Consider the following 22,437-nt stretch of genomic DNA (forward strand, 5'->3'; position numbering starts at 1 on the left):
GAGGCAGGACACAATAGTACCCATGTGCTGTGTGCCAGGCACAGTTCAAAATGTCCTGCCCAGGGCAAGCCATTATCTGACCCCATGAATGGGATTAGTGCCCTTATAAGGAGAGATGATCTCTCTCTCTATGTGTGGATACAGCAGAAAAGTGCTCATCTGCATCAGATACCAAATCTGCTGGCACCTTGAGCTTGGACTTACTAGCCTTCAGAACTGAGAAATAAATGTTTTTTGTACAAGTCACCCTGTCTATGGTATTGGTTATAGCAGCTCCAACTGACAAAGACATCATCCTCCCTGCCTCTGTGACATACCTGTACAGTGACTTGGCTTCTGTGGGCCCAGAGAAGTCTTTTACACTTTCTTAGAGGTTTTGACCACAGTTTTTCTCTCTTGTCTCAGTCCTGTCTCTAGTATTTGCTGCTCTTCTATTCTTCAACTCCTTGTATGATACACCATCACTTACTGTTTTTAGAGCCTTCCCCACAAAACACTACCACATTAAATACATCTATCAAAGACACTTTCTGATTTTAGAATTATTTAAAATGTGTGGGAAAAGCCTTGTACCTTAGCATCTAGTAAATGCTATAATTGAATGGTTTTGGTTTTTAGCTACCTATTAACATCAGACAGTCTGCCCCATTCAGTAGCTGGGTTGTGCTACCCCTTCTTTATTATTATTCTTACTATATCCATAAGCAAAAAGCAAACAAAAATTGTCTTCAGTACTTTTCCCAGAGTCTAGTTTTCTCGTGGACTTTAAGTCCTCTGGCATTATTTTCACAGGTCTGAGTCCTTCTTTAGAGTGAGGCCTCCCCCTCCTGCTATCTATTTTTGTACATGTCCTTTAAAAATACGAGTTAATCAGAACAGTTCTTGAGCAGCCACATTGATCTTTTTTAGATGTTCCCTTTTCTTTATTGAAATCACTGGCTTCATAAGAATTTAAATTTCAAGTCACTTTACTCCTGAGCTTTCTTTCCTAGTTCCTGGCCAGATAGAGCCTTATATCCATATATTCTCTTAACTTGCTCAAGTGTTCTTTGTATCTGGTTAGCAAGTGAAGAATTGCCCTCTCTGGCTACTACAAATTCAAGAATACTGTGGTCACTTACTTTAAGTTGTCTGTCACTTCCACTTCACCAACACATTCTTCTTAGCTGGTTAGAATTAAGCATAGAATAGTACCTTTTCAATAAGCAATTAGTTTAAATTTAAGTCATGCCAACTTTGACATTCACTTTTCAGCAGAATGATCTTGTCAGTAGATGTTGAAGTTCTCCATTACCCCTACATTGTGGCCCTGTGCTATTAATTATGTCATGTGTATTGGGAAAGCATTATTGATGTGGCCATAACAGGATCACAAAGCATGCTAGAACTAGCTGACAACACATGGCCAGTGGAGAGAGAGCATAAGCCCTGAAGGGAATGGAGAGCTCTCCCCAGGGCATGGGCTGTGAATACAGAAGCTGGCTTGGATTAGGGCAGCTGGGCTGTTCAAGACCTGATGTCTCTTACCAAGGTGAAGTTCAAGAAGCTATTAATACTAAGAAGTCCAGCATGAAGGGTAAGGCACGGGTGTATCATAGTTTAAGGAGATCACGGCAGGTGTGTGAACAGCAGAATACAGCCCTCTGGAAAGAGGACTGGTCAGAGATAAGCTTAAACAAGACATCAGAATCATGGTCAAAAAGACCAGGGTTCAAAGAGAGTGTCCCAAATCTACAGGAAGCCTGGATGCAAGGCAGGATAAGCAAAGACTTAAGGTGGAAGCCCAGAATTGGACAAACATGGAGTAGGAGGCAAAATAGGAGGGACCTACAGATATCCAAAGCTCACAGCTGACCTGGCTAGAAGGAAGCACCACGCTGGGGCTGATGACACACTTTCTCCCTAGTCAGAACTGGCATTTAAGTCTTGGGGAACTTGGAGAGCTAGACCTATAGGCAGAGCTCCTTAGACAACCCAGCAGCTGGTTCCTAGGGAAGGCAAAGGCAAGACAACTAGCCAGCTGCCTTACTGTAAGCTCCTGTGACAATGTCACTTCTGCTTTTATTTTCACCCAAATCTTCTCTACCAGGCATCAACCTTCAGGTTTGTGGGTTTTCATTTGTATGCATAAGTTCTTGACTCACAGGGCTACTCTACTTTGCCTTTGTGTGCTTCTTTTGAACAAATTACATACCTTCATATTGGTGTAATACAACAGCTATTGTTTACTGATTACCTATCATGTACAGATACCATGCTAGCCGATTTACATACACTATGTCTTATTTAATTCCCACAGCTCCTCCTTGGGAGGTGGGTATAATTATGCCCATTTTAAAAAGAGGAAATTGAAGCTTATATGATTTATGTAATCAGCTCAAGGTCACACATCAGGGAAACAAAAGAGCTTGGATTTAAATTTAGTTTTGTCTAACTACCTATCTGTGGCTTAAATGACTACATTTATACTGTAATACAGTCAAACAATTCTCACTGACACCAATCAGCCGCTAGATTTTTCATCTATCTATCTATCTATCTATCTATCTATCTATCTATCTATCTATCTTCTAACCTCTTTTATCTCTAACTCCCTAACACTCAGTACTGCACTATGTAAAAATGATTATTAATAAGTACTTACTGAGAGGTGGAGTCAAGATCGTGTACTAGGAGGACCTGGAATTCGCGTTTCCTCACAACTAGGGCACCTACCAGGCACCAGTGGGGGACCATGGACACCTAAGGGGACAGGAGGAGCCCCCAGAGATCGGGTAGGATGTGGGGTGTGGGGGGAGTGAAGGGGGAGAAGTGGAGGTGGGACGGGACTGGTGCCCCTGAGGGGCGGCTAGTGGAGGGGAAGGGATCCCATGCCTGAGGGGGGAAATTGGGGAACCACTGGGAGGGCAGAGGATCAAAAAGAGCATTGCCAGGTTTCCCCTGCCCACTTGGACCACCAGGAACCTGCTGAGATCCCTGGCCTGATCCTCTGTCCACCTAGACCCCCTCCAGCCACGTGGGTCCTAAGGGGAGTGGGAGGGAGAGAAGGGGGAGCAAAAGTAAAGGCTGGACCTCCGGGACGGGCACCCCTAAGGCGTGGCTGGGGGAGGGGAGGAGTTCCTGCACCCAGTGGGACCCACTCATGGTTAGGGGTCCAGCAGGGAAGGGGGAGACCCTGGGGGAGATGGTGGGGGGGCGCGAAGGAATGGAAGGGAATGGGGCCAGCACTTTCACTGTCCACTTAGGCACTGGGAAGCCTGTCGGACTCCAAGGCCTAATCCTCTGCCCTCAGAGCCTCCCTCCTGCAGCACAGAGCTCAAGACCTGCTCCTGCAAACCCACCCAGGGCCCCACCTCTACACTCGGAGATCCCCTCCAATGCACTGGGCCTAAACTCCACCCACAAACCCACACGCAGGGCCCTACCTCCAAACTCTGGAACTCCACACTCCAGAGGCCCTCCTTTCCACATGCTGCCTCTCCCCTTTGGGCCAGTCCTAAGCAGAGGCCCCGCCCCACGCTTCAATGTTGCCCTGCCTAGGCCCCGCCCCATGCTCAAACACCACCCCCCCAGGTCCTGCCCCATCCTAAACCCCGCCCCTGCCTAAGTTCCACCCCCCACCTAAACTCCACCCCCATAGCCAAGGCTTTTTTTTTTTTTCTTTTTCTTTTCGTTTTCCTCTATTAGATTAGGGTTCTGTTTTACCTTGTTGATTCATTGTTGTTGATTCTTTTATATTTTTGTTTTTCCTGATAAATCTTTTATTTTTCTAATTTTATTTTATTCTTTATACTTTGTTAGTGATCTCTCCTTTTGGCTGTTCCCCTCCCCCCCCCCTTTTTTTCTTTTTTCTGTTGTGGTTTTATTTTACCTTGTTGCAGTTGTTTCAATTATAGTTTTATTTTTCCTAATATATTTTTTAATCTTTCTAATTTTATTTAGTTTTTTATTCTTTGATATTATACTGCTCCTTTTTTTCTTTCTTTTTTCTTCTTCTTCTTTTTTTTAACTGCACCACAAAGCTTGTGGGATCTTGGTTCCCAGGCCAGAGGTTGGGCCCAAGCTCCTGTGGTGGGAGCTCCAAGTCCAAACCGCTAGACTAACAGAGAACCTCAGACCCCAGGGAATATCAATCAGAGTGAGGTTTCCTGGAGGTCCTCATCTCAGCACCAAGACCCAGGTCTATCCAACTGCCTGCAAACTCCAGTGCTGGAGGTCTTAGGCCAAACAACCAGTAAGACAGGAATACAGCACCACCCATCCAAAAAAAAAAAAAAAAAGAAAGAAACGACAAAAAAATATGTTACAAATCAAAACTACAATGAGATATCATCTCACATCGGTCAGATTGGCCATCATCAAAAACTCTAGAAACAATAAATTCTGGAGAGGGTGTGGAGAAAAGGGAACACTCTTGCACTGCTGGTGGGAATGTAAATTGATACAGCCACTATGGAGAACAGTATGGAGGTTCCTTAAAAAACTAAAAATAGAACTACCATATGACCCCACAATCCCACTACTAGGCATATACCCTGAGAAAACCATAATTCAAAAAGAGTCATGGGCTTCCCTGGTGGCGCAGTGGTTGAGAGTCTGCCTGCTGATGCAGGGGACGCGGGTTCGTGCCCCGGTCGGGGAAGATCCCACATGCCGCGGAGTGGCTGGGCCCGTGAGCCATGGCCGCTGAGCCTGTGCATCCGGAGCCTGTGCTCCGCAACGGGAGAGGCCACAACAGTGAGAGGCCCGTGTAACGCAAAAAAAAAAAAAAAAAAAAAAAAAAAAAAGAGTCATGTACCAAAATGTTTATGGCAGCTTTATTTATGATAGCCAGGACATGGAAGCAACCTAAATGTCCATCAACAGATGAATGGATAAAGAAGATGTGGCACATATATACAATGGAATATTACTCAGCCATAAAAAGAAATGAAACTGAGTTATTTGTAATGGGGTGGATAGACCTGGAGTCTGTCATACAGAGTGAAGTAAGTCAGAAGGAGAAAAACAAATAATACCATATGCTAACACATATATATGAAATCTAAGAAAAAAAATGTCATGAAGAGATTAGTGGTAGGACGGGAATAAAACACAGACCTACTAGAGCATGGACTTGAGGATATGGGGAGGGGGAAGGGTAAGTGGTGACGATGTGAGAGAGTGGCAGGGACATATACACACTACCAAATGTAAATTAGATAGCTAGTGGGAAGCTGCCACATAGCACAGGGAGTTCACCTCTGTGCTTTGTGACTACCTAGAGGGGTGGGATAGGGAGGGTGGGAGGGAAGGTGATGCAAGAGGGAAGAGATATGGGAACATATGTATATGTATAACTGATTCACTTTGTTGTAAAGGAGAAACTAACACACTATTGTAAAACAGTCATACTCAAATAAAGATGTTAAAAAAAAATATGTTACAGACGAAGGAACAAGGTAAAAAACTACAAGACCAAATAAATGAAGACGAAATAGGCAACCAACCTGAAAAAGAATTCAGAGTAATGAGAGTAAAGATGATCCAAAATCTCAGAAACAGAATGGAGAAAATACAAGAAACATTTAGCATGGATCTAGAAGCACTAAAGAGCAAACAGTGACGAACAACACAATTACTGAAATTAAAAATACTCTAGAGGGAATCAGTAACAGAATAACAGAGGAAGAAGAATGGATAAGTGAGCTGGAAGGTAAAATGGTGGAAATAACTTCCAGGGAGCAGAATAAAAAAAAAAAGAATGAAAACAGTCTCAGAAACCTCTGGGATAACATTAAACACACCAACATTCGAATTATAGGGGTCCCAGAAGAAGAAGAGAAAAAGAAAGGGTCTGAGAAAATATTTGAAGAGATTATAGTCGAAAACTTCCCTAACATGAGAAAGGAAATAGTCAATCAAGTCCAGGAAGCACAGAGAGACGCATACAGGATAAACCCAAAGAGAAACACGCCAAGACACATATTAATCAAACTATCAAAAATTAAATACAAAGAAAAAATATTAAAAGCAGCAAGGGAAAAGCAACAAATAACATACAAGGGAATCCCCATAAGGTTAACAGCTGATTTTTCAGCAGGAACTCTGCAAGCCAGAAGGGAGTGGCAGGACATATTTAAAGTGATGAAAGGGAAAAACCTACAACCAAGATTACTCTGCCCATCAAGGATCTCATTCAGATTCGAGGGAGAAATTAAAACCTTTACAGATAAGCAAAAGTTAAGAGAATTCAGCACCACCAAACCAGCTTTACAACAAATACTAAAGGAACTTCTCTAGGCGGGAAACACAAGACAAGGAAAAGACCAACAAAAAACAAACTCAAAACAATTAAGAAAATGGTAATAGGAACATACATATCAATAATTACCTTCAATGTAAATGGATTAAATGCTCCAACCAAAAGACATAGACTGGCTGAATGGATACAAAAACAAGACCCATATATATGCTGTCTACAAGAGAACCACTTCAGACCTAGGGACACATACAGATGGAAAGTGAGGGGATGGAAAAAGATATTCCATGCAAATGGAAATCAAAAGAAAGCTGGAGGAGCAATTCTCATATCAGACAAAATAGACTTTAAAATAAAGACTATTACAAGAGACAAAGAAGGACACTACATAATTATCAAGGGATCAATACAAGAAGAAGATATAACAACTGTAAATATTTATGCCCCCAACATAGGAACACCTCAATACATAAGGCAAATGCTAACATCCATAAAAGGGGAAATAGACAGTAACACAATAATAGTAGGGGACTTCAACACCCCACTTTCACCAATGGACAGATCATCCAAAATGAAAATAAATAAGGAAACACAAGCTTTAAATGACACATTAAACAAGATGGACTTAATTGATATTTATAGGACATTCCATCCAAAAACAACAGAATACACTTTCTTCTCAAGTGCTCAGGGAACATTCTCCAGGATAGATCATATCTTGGGTCCCAAATCAAGCCTTGGTAAGTTTAAGAAAATTGAAATCATATCAAGTATCTTTTCTGACCACAACGCTATCAGACTAGATATTAATTACAGGAAAAAAACTAAAAAATACAAACAAGTGGAGGCTAAACAGTACACTACTAAATAACCAAGAAATCACTGAAGAAATCAAAGAGGAAATCAAAAAATACCTAGAGACAAATGACAATGAAAACACGATGACCCAAAATTAGAGAAAGAAGAACAAAAAAAACCCCAAAGTTAGCAAAAGGAAAGAAATCATAAAGATCAGATAAGAAATAAATGAAAAAGAAAGGAAGGAAACAATAGCAAAGATCTATAAAAGTAAAAGCTGGTTCTTTGAGAAGATAAACAAAATTGATAAACCAGTAGCCACAATCATCAAGAAAAAAGGGAGAAAACTCAAATCAACAGAATGAAATGAAAAAGGAGTAACAACTGACACCGCAGAAGCACAAAGGATCATTAGAGATTACTACAAGCAACTATATGCCAATAAAATGGACAACTGGAAGAAATGGACAAATTCTTAGAAAAGCACAATGTTCTGAGACTGAACCAGGAAGGTATAGAAAATATAAACAGACCAATCACAGGCACTGAAATTGAAACTGTGATTAAAAATCTTCCAACAAACAAAAGCCCAGGACCAGATGGCTTCACAGGTGAATTCTATCAAACATTTAGAGAAGAGCTAATGCCTATCCTTCCCAAACTCTTCCAAAATACAGCAGAGGGAGGAACACTCCCAAACTCATTCTATGAGGCCACCGTCACCCTGATACCAAAATCAGACAAAGATGTCACAAAAAAAGGAAACTACAGGCCAATATCACTGATGAACATAGATGCAAAAGTCCTCAACAAAATACTAGCAAACAGAATCCAACAGCACATTAAAAGGATCATACACCATGACCAAGTGGGGTTTATCCCAGGAATGCAAGGATTCTTCAATACATGCAAATCAATCAATGTGATACACCATATTAACAAATTGAAGGAGAAAAACCGTATGATAATCTCAATAGATGCAGAAAAAGCTTTTGAAAAAATTCAGCACCCATTTATGATAAAAACTCTCCAGAAAGTGGGCATGGAGGGAACTTACCTCAACATAATAAAGGCCATATATGACAGACCCACAACCAACATTGTTCTCAATGGTGAAAAACTGAAGCCATTTCCACTAAGATCAGGAACAAGACAAGGCTGCCCACTCTCACCACTGTTATTCAACATAGTTTTAGAAGTTTTAGCCACAGCAATCAGAGAAGAAAAAGATATAAAAGGAATCCAAATCAGAAAAGAAGTAAAACTGTCACTGTTTGCAGATGACATGATACTATACATAGAGAATCCTAAACATGCTACCAGAAAACTACTAGAGCTAATCAATGAATTTGGTAAAGTAGAAGGATACAAAATTAATGCATAGAAATCTCTTGCATTCCTATACACTAATGATGAAAAATCTGAACGAGAAATTAAGGAAACACTCCCATTTACAATTGGAACAAAAAGAATAAAATACCTAGGAATAAACCTACCTAAGGAGACAAAAAACCTGTATGCAGAAAACTATAAGAGACTGATGAAAGAAATTAAAGATGATACAAACAGATGGAGAGATATACTGTGTCCTTGGATTGGAAAAACATTGTGAAAATGACTATACTACCCAAAGCAATCTACAGATTCAGTGAAATCCCTATCAAACTACCAATGGCATTTTTCACAGAACTAGAACAAAAAAATTTCACAATCTGTATGGAAACACAAAAGACCCCAAATAGCCAAAACAATCTTGAGAAAGAAAAATGGAGGTGGAGAAATCAGGCTCCCAGACTTCCAACTATACTACAAAGCTACAGTAATCCAGACAGTATTGTACTGGCACAAAAACAGAAATATAGATCACTGGAACAGGATGGAAAGCCCAGAGACAAACCCACGCACATATGGTCACTTTATCTTTGACAAAGGAGACAAGAACATACAATGGAGAAAAGACAGCCTTTTCAATAAGTGGTGCTGGGAAAACTGGACAGCTACGTGCAAAAGAATGAAATTAGAACACTCCCTAACACCATACACAAAAATATGGATTAAAGACCTAAATGTAAGGCCAGACACTATAAAACTCTTAGAGGAAAACATAGGCACAACACTGTTTAACATAAATCACAGCAAGATCCTTTTTGGTCCACCTCCTAGAGAAATGGAAATAAAAACAAAAATAAACAAATGGGACCTAATGAAACTTAAAAGCTTTTGCACAGCAAAGGAAACCATAAACAAGATGAAAAGACAGGGCTTCCCTAGTGGCGCAGTGGTTGAGAGTCGGCCTGCCCATGCAGGGGACACGGGTTCGTGCCCCGGTCCGGGAAGATCCCACATGCCATGGAGCGGCTGGGCCCATGAGCCATGGCCGCTGAGCCTATGCAGCCAGGGCCTGTGCTCTGCAATGGGAGAGGCCACAACAGAGAGAGGCCTACATACCGCAAAAAAAAAAAAAAAAAAAAAGATGAAAAGACAGCCCTCAGAATGGGAGAAAATATTTGCAAATGAAACAACTGACAAAGGATTAATCTCCAAAATATACAAGCAGCTCATGCAGCTCAATATGAAAAAAACAAACAACCCAATACAAAAATGGGCAGAAGACCTAAATAGACATTTCTCCAAAGAAGATATACAGATTGCCAACAAACACATGAAAAGATGCTCAACATCACTAATTATTAGAGAAATGCAAATCAAAACTACAATGAGGTATCACCTCACACTAGTCAGAATGGCCATCATCAAAAATTCTACACACTAAATGCTGGAGAGGGTATGGAGAAGAGGGAACCCTCTTGCACTATTGGTGGGAATGTAATTTGGTACAGTGACTATGGAGAACAGTATGGAGGTTCCTTAAATAACTAAAAATAGAACCAGCATACGACCCAGCAATCCCACTACTGGGCATATACCCTGAGAAAACCATAATTCAAAAAGAGTCACGTACCACAATATTCACTGCAGCACTGTTTACAATAGCCAGGACATGGAAGCAACCTAAGTGTCCATCGACAGATGAATGGATAAAGAAGTTGTGGCACATATATACAATGGAACATTAGTCATAAAAAGAAGCTTAATTGAGTTATTTGTAGTGAAGTGGATGGACCTAGAGTCTGTCATACAGAGTGAAGTAAGTCAGAAAGAGAAAAACAAATAACATATGCTAACACATATATATGGAATCTAAAAAAAAAAAAAGGTTCTGATGAACCTAGGGGCAGAACAGGAATACAGACACAGACGTTAGAGAATGGACTTGAGGACACGGGGAGGGGGAAGGGTAAGCTGGGACGAAGTGAGAGAGTGGCATGGACATATATACACTACCAAATGTAAAACAGATAGCTAGTGGGAAGCAGCTGCATAACACAGGGAGATCAGCTCGGTGCTTTGCGACCACCTAGAGGGATGGGAAAAGGAGGGTAGGAGGAAGACGTAAGAGAGAGGGGATATGGGGATATACGTACGCATATAGGTGATTCACTTTGTTATATAGCAGAAACTAACACAACACTGTAAAGCAATTATACTCCAATAAAGATGTTAAAAAAAAGTAAGTACTTACTGAATGAATTAATACAGTTAAAAAATGTGATTAGAATGACTTTATCCTCTCTTGGTTTTGGTATTTACATAGTCAAGCAGTAAGAATTCTTCACTTTGCTCTACAGAAACACTACATTCATGCACGTTGAATCATTACATGGATGAGAAGGGACCAAGTGTTAAATGAATACTGAACTGAGGAGACATACTTTATTCCCAACTAAGTCAGATGTAGGCAAATGTGTTTATATGTTCAAATAAATTTGAGAAGTTAAAGTAAAGGGTATATATGAAACAGATTATTTTCTTCAGAACTCTGAATCTGAAAATCTTTCTAATGACATGATCTTGTTTGTCTGAATCAGAGGTTGCCAAACTAGTGTCCATGGGCCAAATACAGCCCACCCCTGTTTTCACATGGCCTGTGAGCTAAAAATGGTTTTCATATTGTTAAGTAGCTGAAAATGATCAAAAGAAGAATGATACTTCATGACATGTGGAAATTATATGAAATGCACATCTCATTTTCTAGAAATAAAGTTTAATTGGAAATATAGCCAAGGTCATTCATTTACTTATTGTCTATGGCTGCTTTAGCACTACGATGGCAGAGCTGAGTAGTTGGGACAGAGACTGTGTGGCCCACAAAGCCTAAAATATTTCCTTTTACAGAAAAATTTGCTAGCCTCTGGTCTAACTAAATAATACAGGATGTCATAATATTTTAAATATTGTTTACACGACATCTATTATTTTGGTTTCTAAGTAAAGGACACTGGACTCAAAAGTCATGACATCTCTTTTGCTGTGTAGAAGGTTTCCATGTTCTCAGGACAAAGTCAAACCCTCTCCTCCTTTGGTATCCTCTATATTCTCTCCTGATAGCAGTAGCACCTTTCTGCAAAAACAGTAACAGACTGAGAAGCTGGTGGTTTTTCTAAGAGGTGATATGTCTCTTCCTGCCCAAAGTCATCTTTCTCTTTGATGGGAAACTGGGGCTGGGCATCCTTATGAGTGGTTACAGTGTATTACAGAACTGTAGTGGCACCGAAATGGATTCTCCAGACTCCATCAACTGCTTCAAGGTGGTATGATGGAGTCACATAGGTGAGGAAAAGCAAATTGCTCTTTTTGTCATCATCCAGGACCTAAATAAAGACAAAAATGACTCAGAATGATGAGACACTGGTGAATATTACTTATCAAAATGTTTTCAGGAGGCTCTTAACATCCCAGCAACGTGGGATTTTGAGAGCTTAATCAATGTGTTAGCTCAGGAGTAAAAGCAAGGGAGTAGAACTTCTTACTTTTCCTAAGATCAGGTTTGGTTTGCAGTACAGTTCAAGAGAATATGCCTTACTTATTTATTTTTTGAGACACAAAGACACATTCTGTTGTCTTTTTGTATCTCTTTCTGTCTTTCTCTGTATCTTTGTCTCTCTATCCAATTTAACAAAAATGTACTGATCATTGATTATATGTGTAAGGCAAGCCCTGAGGATACAAAAATAAATCAAATAATCCCAACTTTCAAGGAGTTTAGGGTTTATGAAAGAAAAAAGTTAAAACGATCTTCCTGGACTTTTTGGAAGCATTTAACATGAGTTGATCCTCCTTAATGTATTCCTCTCTTGGTTCCTTTGGCTCCATAGTCTCCTCGTTTTATTTTTCTGGTTTCTGATTCTTGGTCTACATTGCCAGCTCTTTTTTTTTTTTTTTTCTATCCAATCTCTAAATGATCAGAGTTTGCTCGTGGGCCTGCTTTTCTTTTGATTATATCTATCCTCCTTGGGCAATCTTCTCCCAAATTTATAAATCCAGTTCTATCAACTCTTCTGAGCTTCTAATCCATATCACAGATCTGCAGTAGGCATATCCCCTTAGACAGAACTTCTGATCTTCCCCTGCGTTTCTGATACTATCCCAGGATTCTCCATCTCAGTAATTGACATCTCTGCTCATGCATTGGATCTTGGAAGAAATATCAAGTCAATCATGATATTACCTCCTTCTCCATAACTCACCATTTCCACTGAACTGTCAAGTTCTTTAAAATAACTCTTGACTCTGATCATTTCTCTTCCTGAGCATGCTACCACCCTAGACCAGGAAACCATCATCTCTCACATGAATCACTGAAATACCTTCTCAGTTGGTCTCTCCACATCTATTCTTGTCCTGCTTTATCTTCTCACAGTTAATGTTTTTCAGGCAAAAAAACAAAAATGTAAATAGTCTTTAGAAAGAAACACAATGCTAGCAAAATCCACATGTTTTTCTTCATCCTAATCTTTTTTTTTACTTAGTAATTTATCATGAAGATCTTTTCACATCAGAACACCTAGAACTGCCTCACAAGTTTTAGCAGCTGACTACCATTCACTTGTATAACTGTACCATAATTTATTTAACCATTTTTCTATTGATGGATACGTAGGTTGTTTTCAGTCTTTATCTACCATAAATAATGCTTCAGTGATGATACTAGAAGAGTCATTCTTCAATATGGGTGAGTACATCTATTGGAGTTTCTAGGTCAAAGGCTTTGTATATTTAGAAATTTGATAAATACTGCCAGGTTGCCCTCCTCAGAAGCTGTATCAATTTTCAGGCTATTGACAATGTAAAAAAGTGCCTGCTCCCCAGCCTGGCAAACCAAGTATGCTAATTAAACTTTCTGATTTGTGTCAACCCGATATATAAAAAGTATATCTCATTGCAGCTGTAATTTGCATATCTCTTGTTATGAGAAAGGGTGGGTATTTTTGCATATTTTTAAGACCCATTTGTATTTCCTTAATTGCTATCTGTTTGTCATACCCTTTGCCCAATCTCCCAGAGTTTTTGATGTTTTTCTTATTGATTTATAGGAGTGCTTTGATTTCTTATTAAATAATCTAGTTACCAGATTCTTTCAGAATCCTAGTATTTTAAAAAGTCACAATTTTGCCAAATTTTCCCTAATAATAAGTAATCCTCAAATGTTAACTCCATTATAGTGGAGCCCACATGAAAAGCTCAATGTAGAGGTTATGAATCGATTTGCAGAAGTCCAGACTCCCTGAAAATAGACTGACAAAACTGCCTTATACCTATACCTATATTATTTCATTTAATTTTCCTAACAGCCCTGTGAGGCATGTATTATTATTAACTACAAAGTAAAGCTCAGAGAATGTGAATGTCCAGGGTCCCACAGCTAATAACTCTTCCACTTCTGGAACCTTGAAAGCCTAGTAATCCATCATCACTGACCATTCTTCAGCCATACCAGGCTCTGATCCTTGATACCTCTGATTTCTAAAAATCAGTTGCTCTTCTCTTTTGCCTTCTACAAACATCCAATGAACATTTTTAAGTGCCTACCATGTGCCAGGAATTCTCATGGGGTTTACATTTTAGAGGGGTTCACATTTATAAGCTATAAAAACAGTCATAAAGTTTTACTACTATGAAAAAAATATATAAGATTGGTAGGAAGGGGCAAGGAAGGATACTTTCAGCAGGGGGTGCAGGAAGGGCCTCTTTGAGGAGGTGACATTTAAAAAGAGATCAGAATAATCTGATCTTTTTCTCTTCCTTTTCCAGGAAAAGGAAATATCTAGAGTAAGTCCTTTAAAAACAAGAGCAAATCCAATGTGTTTCAGGAATAGAAAAAAGACCACTGCAACTGGAGCCAGGGGAGAGAGGTGGGAGACAAGATTAAAGAGGTGGTCTGGGATGCCACATAAGGTTTTCTGGCCAGCAAAGGAGTCTGGACTTTATTCCAAGTGGGATCAGAAGACATGGAAGGATTCTAAGATGGGAGCGATATGATCTGATTTATTTTTTATGATTTATGTCACTCTAGCTGTGCTGTGGAGAAAGGAGGCAAAAGTGGAAACAGGAAAACCAATTAAAATCTATTACAGGAGCCCAGAAGACGATGTTTGTATTAGGGTGATGTCACTGGACATAGAAAGAGACAGATTGTGGAAATGTTTTGAAGGTTAAAGTTGACCTAAATTCTTCATGGAGTAGACATGAGAACTGAGGAGAAGAGAAGAATCATGAACATCGACATGCTTTTTGGCTTGAGCAAATGGTAGGTGGTGATGCCGTTCAATTTGAAGAAGGCTAAAAGAATCCAGAACTTTGTATTACTATATTATTTCTTTTTTCCCCTATGCATCCTTAACCTCACAGATCATGATTTTCTCTTCCCAATACTTTCATTTTCCTTCCCTACTTGGACTTTAGTCCTTCTTATCCAAAAGAACTTCCTCTAGATACCTCCGCTACTCCTATCCACTCCTCAATCCACTGCAATCTGGTTACTATCCCCCTTATCCCAATAATCTCCTTCTTGCTAAACACAACATTGACCTTGCTGCTAAAACCAAGGAATTTCAGTCTATTTTTCTTGCCCTTTCTCTAGCATTTAATACTATTGACAATTCCTCCTTGGCTTCTCTGAAACTACTTGTTCCTAGTCCTACATCTGTGGATGTTCTTTCCTGTATCTTTGTTTCCTCACCCTTTAAATGTTTGCATTTTCATAAGGTTCCAGAGTAGGTTGTTTTCTCTCTTACTCTATACCTTTTCTCTTGGGGATTCCATCTACCTCCATGGACTGTCACTCACTCTTATGATTCCAGCATAAATCTTTCTCCTGAGCTCTAGACTCCCCTGTGCATTTACATAGTACAAAGCTTCATTTTGATATCCCTTGGACACTTCAAACTCAACATGTTTCAAATTAAACTAATTACCTTCCCTCCTCAACCTACATCTCCTCCTGAAGTCCCCATCCTAGTGAATGGTAACACCATCTTCCCATTTACCTGAGCCATAAATCTCCTCCTATTCCTTAATTCTGCAGATATAACCAATAATAAAATTCAGTTGGTTCAATGTCCCTATATTTCTTGAATCCTTCTCCTCTCTCCATTTCCATTCTTGTTGCCTTAGTTTAGACGTTCATCATTTCTTTCCCCATAATGCTGAAACAGCCTCCTAACTAGCCTCCCTGCTTACAGTGTTACTCACACTAATAAATTCTCCAAACTGGAGTGATCGTTATAAAATGGACATTTGATTGCTTCACCATGCTCCTTAAAATTCATCAGTAGTTCTCCACTGGCCTTAGGATAAGTTGAAACTTCTTAGGAAGACATAAAAGACTTTTCATAATACAAAACCTTGCCGATCTTTCTGGGTTCCACCATGCACTCATACAAGACAGAATCTACTACTTGCTGGGCACTGTCCTTCACCTTCAACTCTATGGGCACACTTTTTTACCCCCAGAACTTTACACATAGTACTTTCTTCGCCTGGACTACATTTCTCTTTAACTTTCTCACTTGTCTGGATTATTCTACTTATACTTCAGAACTCCTCTCTGAATTCATCTTCTATGGTTAGGGACCCTGACTATGCCCAGTCAAGGTTAAGTACCTTTCCAATGAGCTCCCCTGTTGCTAGCATCTCACTGTTGTGTGATCAACTATGTACTCATCTGTCTCCTCATTAAACCACAAGATCCTTCAGAGCAGACTGTCTTATTCATCTTTGTATTCCCAGTGCCTTGCTCAGTACCTGACACACAGCAAGCATTCAATAATGAATAAATAAAGTGGAAGAGTTGGGTTTCAAAGTCCGATCTTCTCTCTCTGGCACAAATCTCACATTTCTTTATCCTACTTCGTAACATCTTGAATCTGAAAATTTCAAGAATCCATGCTACGTTTTTGCCTATCACTAATTAAAATACAGGCAAATAGATTACTAACTCCATGAGGGTTCAGTTAACCATGTATTTCTTGAATAGCCCTTATTCACCATTCCACCGTTTTGCTCATCAAAGTACTTTGGGTTAACTATACCTAAAATGACTGAAAGATCTTTCAGTACACTTTTATATCCTTTCTACCTCTTATCCTGTTGTTTCCACAGCACCAAAAAGCAAGCAGAGAGTAAATACATTGGGAGTCGGGTCGATTTTATTTGTCTGGCAACTGACACTAAAAAGTGATATGTCACCAGCAAACCATTTCCCATTATCATTTCCTCCAAGGTCTCTATGGGAATTAAAGTTTCAGTGTGAAAAGTTAACATTACCAAATTCAGCTAAAATTGAAATTTTTATGTAGTGAGTTCAATATAATCACAGAGTTTTGTAAATGGAAGGAATCTTAGAGATCCTGTAGCCCAGCACTTTTGTTAAGCTTCCATGAGGTAACAGACATGAGAAGACCTGTAATAGCTCACCCAAGGTCATTCAGTCTATAGAATTCCCTAACTTTCAGTTGGCCGATCTTTCCTCAATGGCATAGATACTCTATTATTTTCCATCTAAACAAATTATCTGCATTGGAACCTATCTATTTACATAGTGCTTATCTTTATGATATTGCCTTTGTGATATCCTTGTTATAAAGAGGAAGGAACTGAAAAATAAGCAAGGCTGTCTTATCCAGAACATAAGAGAATTGGTAAAAGAGACAATTAGTACAAAGAAATGGGCTCTTATTTGTAGTGTAGCCTTGTAATCACACTTTGTTCTCTGAGTGCCCCGATGCTAAACCAAGCTTATTTGTGCTTCTGGGGCCTGGATTCTATTCAGTTCTATGCCTTATTTAGTCTAAATGATTTCCTCAGCTTCAATGTGTATTTTTTGAGCTTTATTTTATAAATATCAGACTTAACTCTCCTCTCAAATTGGGTTTGTTTTAGTTCTAATGCTGAGGAATCAAGATTCTGGGTAAGAGAAATAAAGATGATGGGTTTTTCTAGGCTTTACATTTCAAGAATGGTTTTCTCAAATGGCAACTGGCAGTCTACTTTATTCCTCAAATGATGACGTTTTCCATGGGAATTAGAATTTAATTGGGATAATTTGTTTTCACGGAAAGCACAGATTTCTTTCCAAGAGGATCAGTTTGATAATGTTTTACCAGCTAAAGCTACGAGACCAAATATAAACCAGTTCTGAGAAACAGGAAGTGAACCTGACTGGTCTAGTCTGCGTGTCCCTGGCAGTGACGCACATACAGAAATCAAATTAGGAAAACAAGATATGTGGGTGTGAGGCAATCGATAATAATCCAGGATGCTACAACAGAAGCGAGAACGCCTTTAACCAAATGCCATTCATTTTAATAACACCCTGAGAAGTTTGATTTCCACATAACATGCTACTGATTAGAGAGCAGGATGAGCTTGAGTTCCCTAGCAACAGCATGTGCTTTTGAGACAGTCATTAGCCTTTCAGTTAATCCCGCCAACCCCTTACTGCTAATGTATGACTGACATTAAAGAGAAAAAAAAAAAAAAAAAAAAAGCTGTTGCAGAAAGTGCTTTGAAATTTCCAGGAGCAAAATGGAAAAGAATAATAATTTTTTAAAAAGTTGTCCTGAGAATTGCACTCAGGTAAAAGAAGTAATGTTCCTATATGCCCAGCCTGTCCCCTTGTTCACTGCTTTCAGTTCTAGGTCTCTGAATCCCCTCCCGGTAAAGGGCAGCAGAGGTGAAATTGGGCAGTGGTGAAATTGTTCAGAGTTTAAGGCAGTCCCCTTGACCAACATAAATCACAGTCTGAAAGTGGAGTGAATAGTGGGGTGGGCAGTTTGTGTAGGACCGAGGCTGGGGGTGGGGGTGGGGCTGGGGGGCGGGGAGGGAACGTAAGGCACAGTTTTCTTTCTCCTTTAAACAGAGTAAATTACCCTGGTTGAAGCTGCTTGGGGAAGGAGGGTGGTGAAGGGAATAAAGCTATTTTTCCTATTGATTGTTTAATTGCACCAGAGGCTGTTTGTCCAAGGCCACTGGCCAAGAGCATTATGTTCGTGGCTAAAGTGAGATTGGGCAGGTTTCCATACCATTTCCTAGTGTTAAACAAGACAACCCATAAAGCTCAGGCAGGCTATAGGAATATGGTGCATGCTGACTTTTGCTAGTCAGCTGCACCCTAAAGCGCCACGGCTGATGGGATGATGGTTCTCTAACTCTGAATCATTGCCTCTAGCTCGGTCCTTGGTTCAGGATGCACAACTCCTCTGTGTAGCCTGGGTCAACTGCGGAGCGTTATTCGAACGGTAACTATTGCCGCGGGTCATCCTTATCGTGGCCTGGGTCCCTTTCAGCTGGACACTGGACTCTTTCAGTTTGGCCGGGGTGATTCCTAGTTCTCCCCGCCTCCCCACCTAACCCCCCTGCGCATTCCCTTCCCAAGACGACCACCTGCGCCGCCCCACTTACCATCTGCCCCGCGGGGAGGGCTCCCCGGAGTAGCGGAACCCTCCCTGCTCCCGGGCGGCTCTGGGGGAACTCGGTGTTTGCCTCCAGCCCTTCGCTGCTGGAGAGATCAGGTTCCTCCCCTCCTCCCCCTCCAGCTCCGGCCGCCGCCGCCGCCTCCTTCTTGCATGACACAGCAGAACCGCAGCTGCCGCAGCAAGTCCCAACCATCCGCCCAGGAAGCGCCGCAACCCGGACTCGGGAGGGGCGTAGAGGGAACCAGGCTGGGGCCACCGCCGAGGGGGATTCTTGCCCCCACTTTGCGCCACACACTCTTTTCCCAGCTCAGGGGCAAGGGAACAAAATCAGGCTAAAACCGACCAGGCCAAGCCCTTGAGGGAAGCTGGGGCTCGGCGTCAGCAGGGATGGGACCAGAGAGAAGGGTGTGGAGGAGACCCCAGTTGAGGCAGAACATTGCAGGTAAAGAAGGGGAAGAAGAGGCCGAGAAGTCGAGGGCCAGACTGTGAAGGAGAATAAAGGAGGTCAAAGAGAGGTAAGGAGGTAGAGTTGCTGAGAAGGGAGAGCGAGCAGGGAAGGGGAGGAGGGGACCTGCTGGGGAAGGAGGACTGGGAGGGAATATCTGGGGAGGCTTGAGCTAAGTATCCAGGCAGCACAGGGCTGAATTGGGAGGCAAAGGGGAAAGGGATAGAAGAATTAGGCTTTAGATAGGAAGGTAAATGTTGGGGGACATATTAAGGAATCAGAAAGGATGTAGTGGAGATCATGCATCATGGCTGATGAGGGAAACTGATGAGCTGGAAAGAGATACAGTCAAGGCAAAGCCAAAAAGAAAGAATGATCTTCCGTGCCATTCTTCAGTTTCCTATGAAGTTTTTCATAATTCTGCCAAACCAACAGGGAGTTTTCCTTATAAATGGAAAAGCATGAACTAAAACATAGAAAAAGCCATTTAGCTTAGATTTACAGGATAAAATCTCATGGCCCACCCAATTTTTAAGGCAGAGATTTAGGATTGGGGGTTGTGATTCAATAACACTGAAGGCACTCAAAGCTGATATTACAGTTTCCACATCACTGGACTTAAGTCTTTCAAAGTTTTTGTTAAATGCTTCAGTTAAATGCTAGAAATGATGACAAAATCATTGGTTCAAAAAATCATTAAAAGGCATACACTTTCCTTTTTCTCTATACACCACATATACATGTATATGTAAATCTATATGTAATTTCTAGTGTCTAGCATGTCTGCAATGATTAAGGGGAAAATGTGTTTTTCTGATTATTTGGGTTCCCACCAAACACACACTACGCATTTTACAGCAGATCAGCTGCTTCTCACCATTTGAAAGAATGTGGTCAGAAAAGTAATGCAAAAACTGCCACTTTGGTTTTGTCTGTACCTTCCAGGTCATATCGTCGTACCTCACTTCCTGACACAAACAAGTTTTTACTGTTGTCAGCAACAAAGCCCTAATATAGCTGCGGAAGAGAAAAACTGCATTGCATTTGCCTCCTGCAAGCATCATCAACACGGTTACCGGAGGAATGTAATTCCAGAAAAGCTTTAAAGCTGGTGTGATGGTAATTATGTATCAAATGCCTGATTCTATTTCTGTTATTATTTTGTCATTTCTGATCTACTCAAGAGCAGGCTGAACTCGCAGAGGGACAAATCCAGTTTTTCTTTTTCCCTTGGTAAAATTTAATCGGACCTGATACAAAACTCATTGCTCTTGGGGAAAATAAAGTAGGAGCCGCGAAATGTAATTTTAACAGAGCGTGGGTTTTGTGACTGTAGGAAAGGATTTAAGGACGCGCCTTCTGTTCGGTTTCCTATGTAATGAGCAAAGGCTACACGCACGCACAGACGCCACAGCTCCCGGATGCTGTGGCTCACTTATCTGGGCTTCTGCAGCGCCAGAAGCCCCTCCGGGATGCTGCGAGGGGCTCTCGGTGGGTGGTGGTACAAACGCTGCGGCCGCTGCCGCCAGTCCTGCCGCTGCTGTTGTTGCTGCTGCAGTCACGTGGGAGGCCCTTTAAGTTTCCATAGAGAGGCCTCTCCGGTGTCACATGATGGACATGATATAATGAAACAACATTGTGGAGAGGAAAGCATTAGGGGAGCCCACGGCTACAAAAACAAGTGAGTGAGAAGAGGTGGGAGGAAGAGAAACTACGCCACCTCCCCTGCAGCCGAGCCGCACGCAGCAGCAGCCCGCGGGAAGTGGGCGACGCCGGGGGGGAAGGGAGACCCGGTCCCCAGCCCCGTCCCGGGGACCCCGCTGCCCACCGCCAAGAGAACAACTTTTAGCCGGCAGCCTCGGCCAGCACTGCACCTGTCTCCGGAGCCTCCATCGCTCCTCGTGATGATCAAAGGGGCATTCTAGAAGAATATATTCTACAAATATACATGCGCATCATTTTCCCCCTTGCGTCTCGCTCCGGAGGAAGGAAAGAGAAAGGGATTTAAGTAGCAGCGTGTGTTCAGCCCCAAGGTAAGTTCTGGAGGGTGGGGAAAGCCGGCCCAGCTGGACTTTGGTATGGGAATTTTGTTCTCCGTTTGGACCTCTCGAGGTGAACGAGGCATCCTCTCTCTCGCTGCTGGCGAGGCGGAGGGTTCGATGGTCCAGCAGAAACATTTCCACTGTGGACTCTGTTATTTCCTTTTTCGCACGCCCGGCGGTCCCACCCTGGGACTCTCCGGGGTCCCTCGCCTCTCCCCGGAAGGGGCCGCAGGTCCCGGCCGGGATGTTGGCGAGCCGCGCGAGGGAAGGTAGGGGTTGTGGCGTTATCCGGGAATGCCGAGGCGATTTCGCCATGTTTGTGTTGCTAAGAGCACTTTTTTCCCCTTTGAGGTGGCTTGATGCCACATGGCTCCTCCGGAGCTGCTGCCGGTTTGAGAGTGTGTGTGTGTGTGTGTGTGTGTGTTTTCAATGTCCGCATTCCAGCTAATGTTGCGCAGATAAAATTCAAACTTGAGGTAAACAGAAGAGGAGGAGGAGGGGAGGGAGGGGGGAGACTGTTTCCATTTCGAGATCCCACCTCTTCACTCCGCGGAGACTAACATCCCGAACCTCGAGAGCACTCGCTCCTTTCTCCCACCTACCTACCTTTGCTGTCGTCCAGAAATAAGGCGGGGGCGGGGTGGGGGGAGTGCTCGTAGAGGACGCGATGCCTGGGTTCTAAAGGCAAAACCAGCCCCTGGCACCCAGGCCTTTGGCCACCTCCCTCGTTCCGCCGAGAGGGACGGAGGATGCAGTGTTGTGCTCTGGAGCTGGGGGACCAGAGGACCGCTCTCCCGGGCGGGGCCGGGGTGCCTGATTCCCCTCTCACTCCCTCTTACTTTAGGGAACCGGACGGCGTCGCTTCCAACACCCCCCCCGCCCCCTCGGCGCAGGTTCCAGAAGGCGGGCTGGGTGGGTCTCCAGGTTTCCAGAGAGCGAGTGGCGTAGCAGGTGTGTAGTGGGCATTTCTATTCTACAAGTCTTGCATTTGGTGGGACGACGTGGGGAGTCTGAAAGCGAGTGGATGGGCAGAGCTGCGTCTTTTTTTTTTTCCCGATTAGGGAGAAAAATCAAGACCACCCCCCCACCCCGTTT

General features: G+C 42.0%; 1 protein-coding gene across 8 annotated transcripts in view; it reads right to left on the bottom strand.

Annotated features, from left to right (window-relative positions):
* Positions 1 to 19,502, bottom strand: part of MKLN1 (muskelin 1) — a 339,221-nt gene extending 319,719 nt beyond the window's left edge. For 2 of the 8 annotated variants that reach the window (XM_067042140.1, XM_067042139.1), the window contains exon 1: positions 18,842 to 18,930. The gene's annotated coding sequence lies outside the window, so the exon portion shown is untranslated. Of the gene's footprint in view, positions 1 to 18,841 lie in introns of all 8 variants that reach the window. The other 6 variants (XM_067042147.1, XM_067042144.1, XM_067042148.1 and 3 more) reach the window with 6 other exon arrangements.
* Between the last annotated feature and the right edge of the window lie 2,935 nt (positions 19,503 to 22,437).

The sequence above is a fragment of the Kogia breviceps genome, chromosome 9 (assembly GCF_026419965.1).
Source record: "Kogia breviceps isolate mKogBre1 chromosome 9, mKogBre1 haplotype 1, whole genome shotgun sequence".
Classification (NCBI taxonomy): Eukaryota; Metazoa; Chordata; class Mammalia; order Artiodactyla; family Physeteridae; genus Kogia; species Kogia breviceps.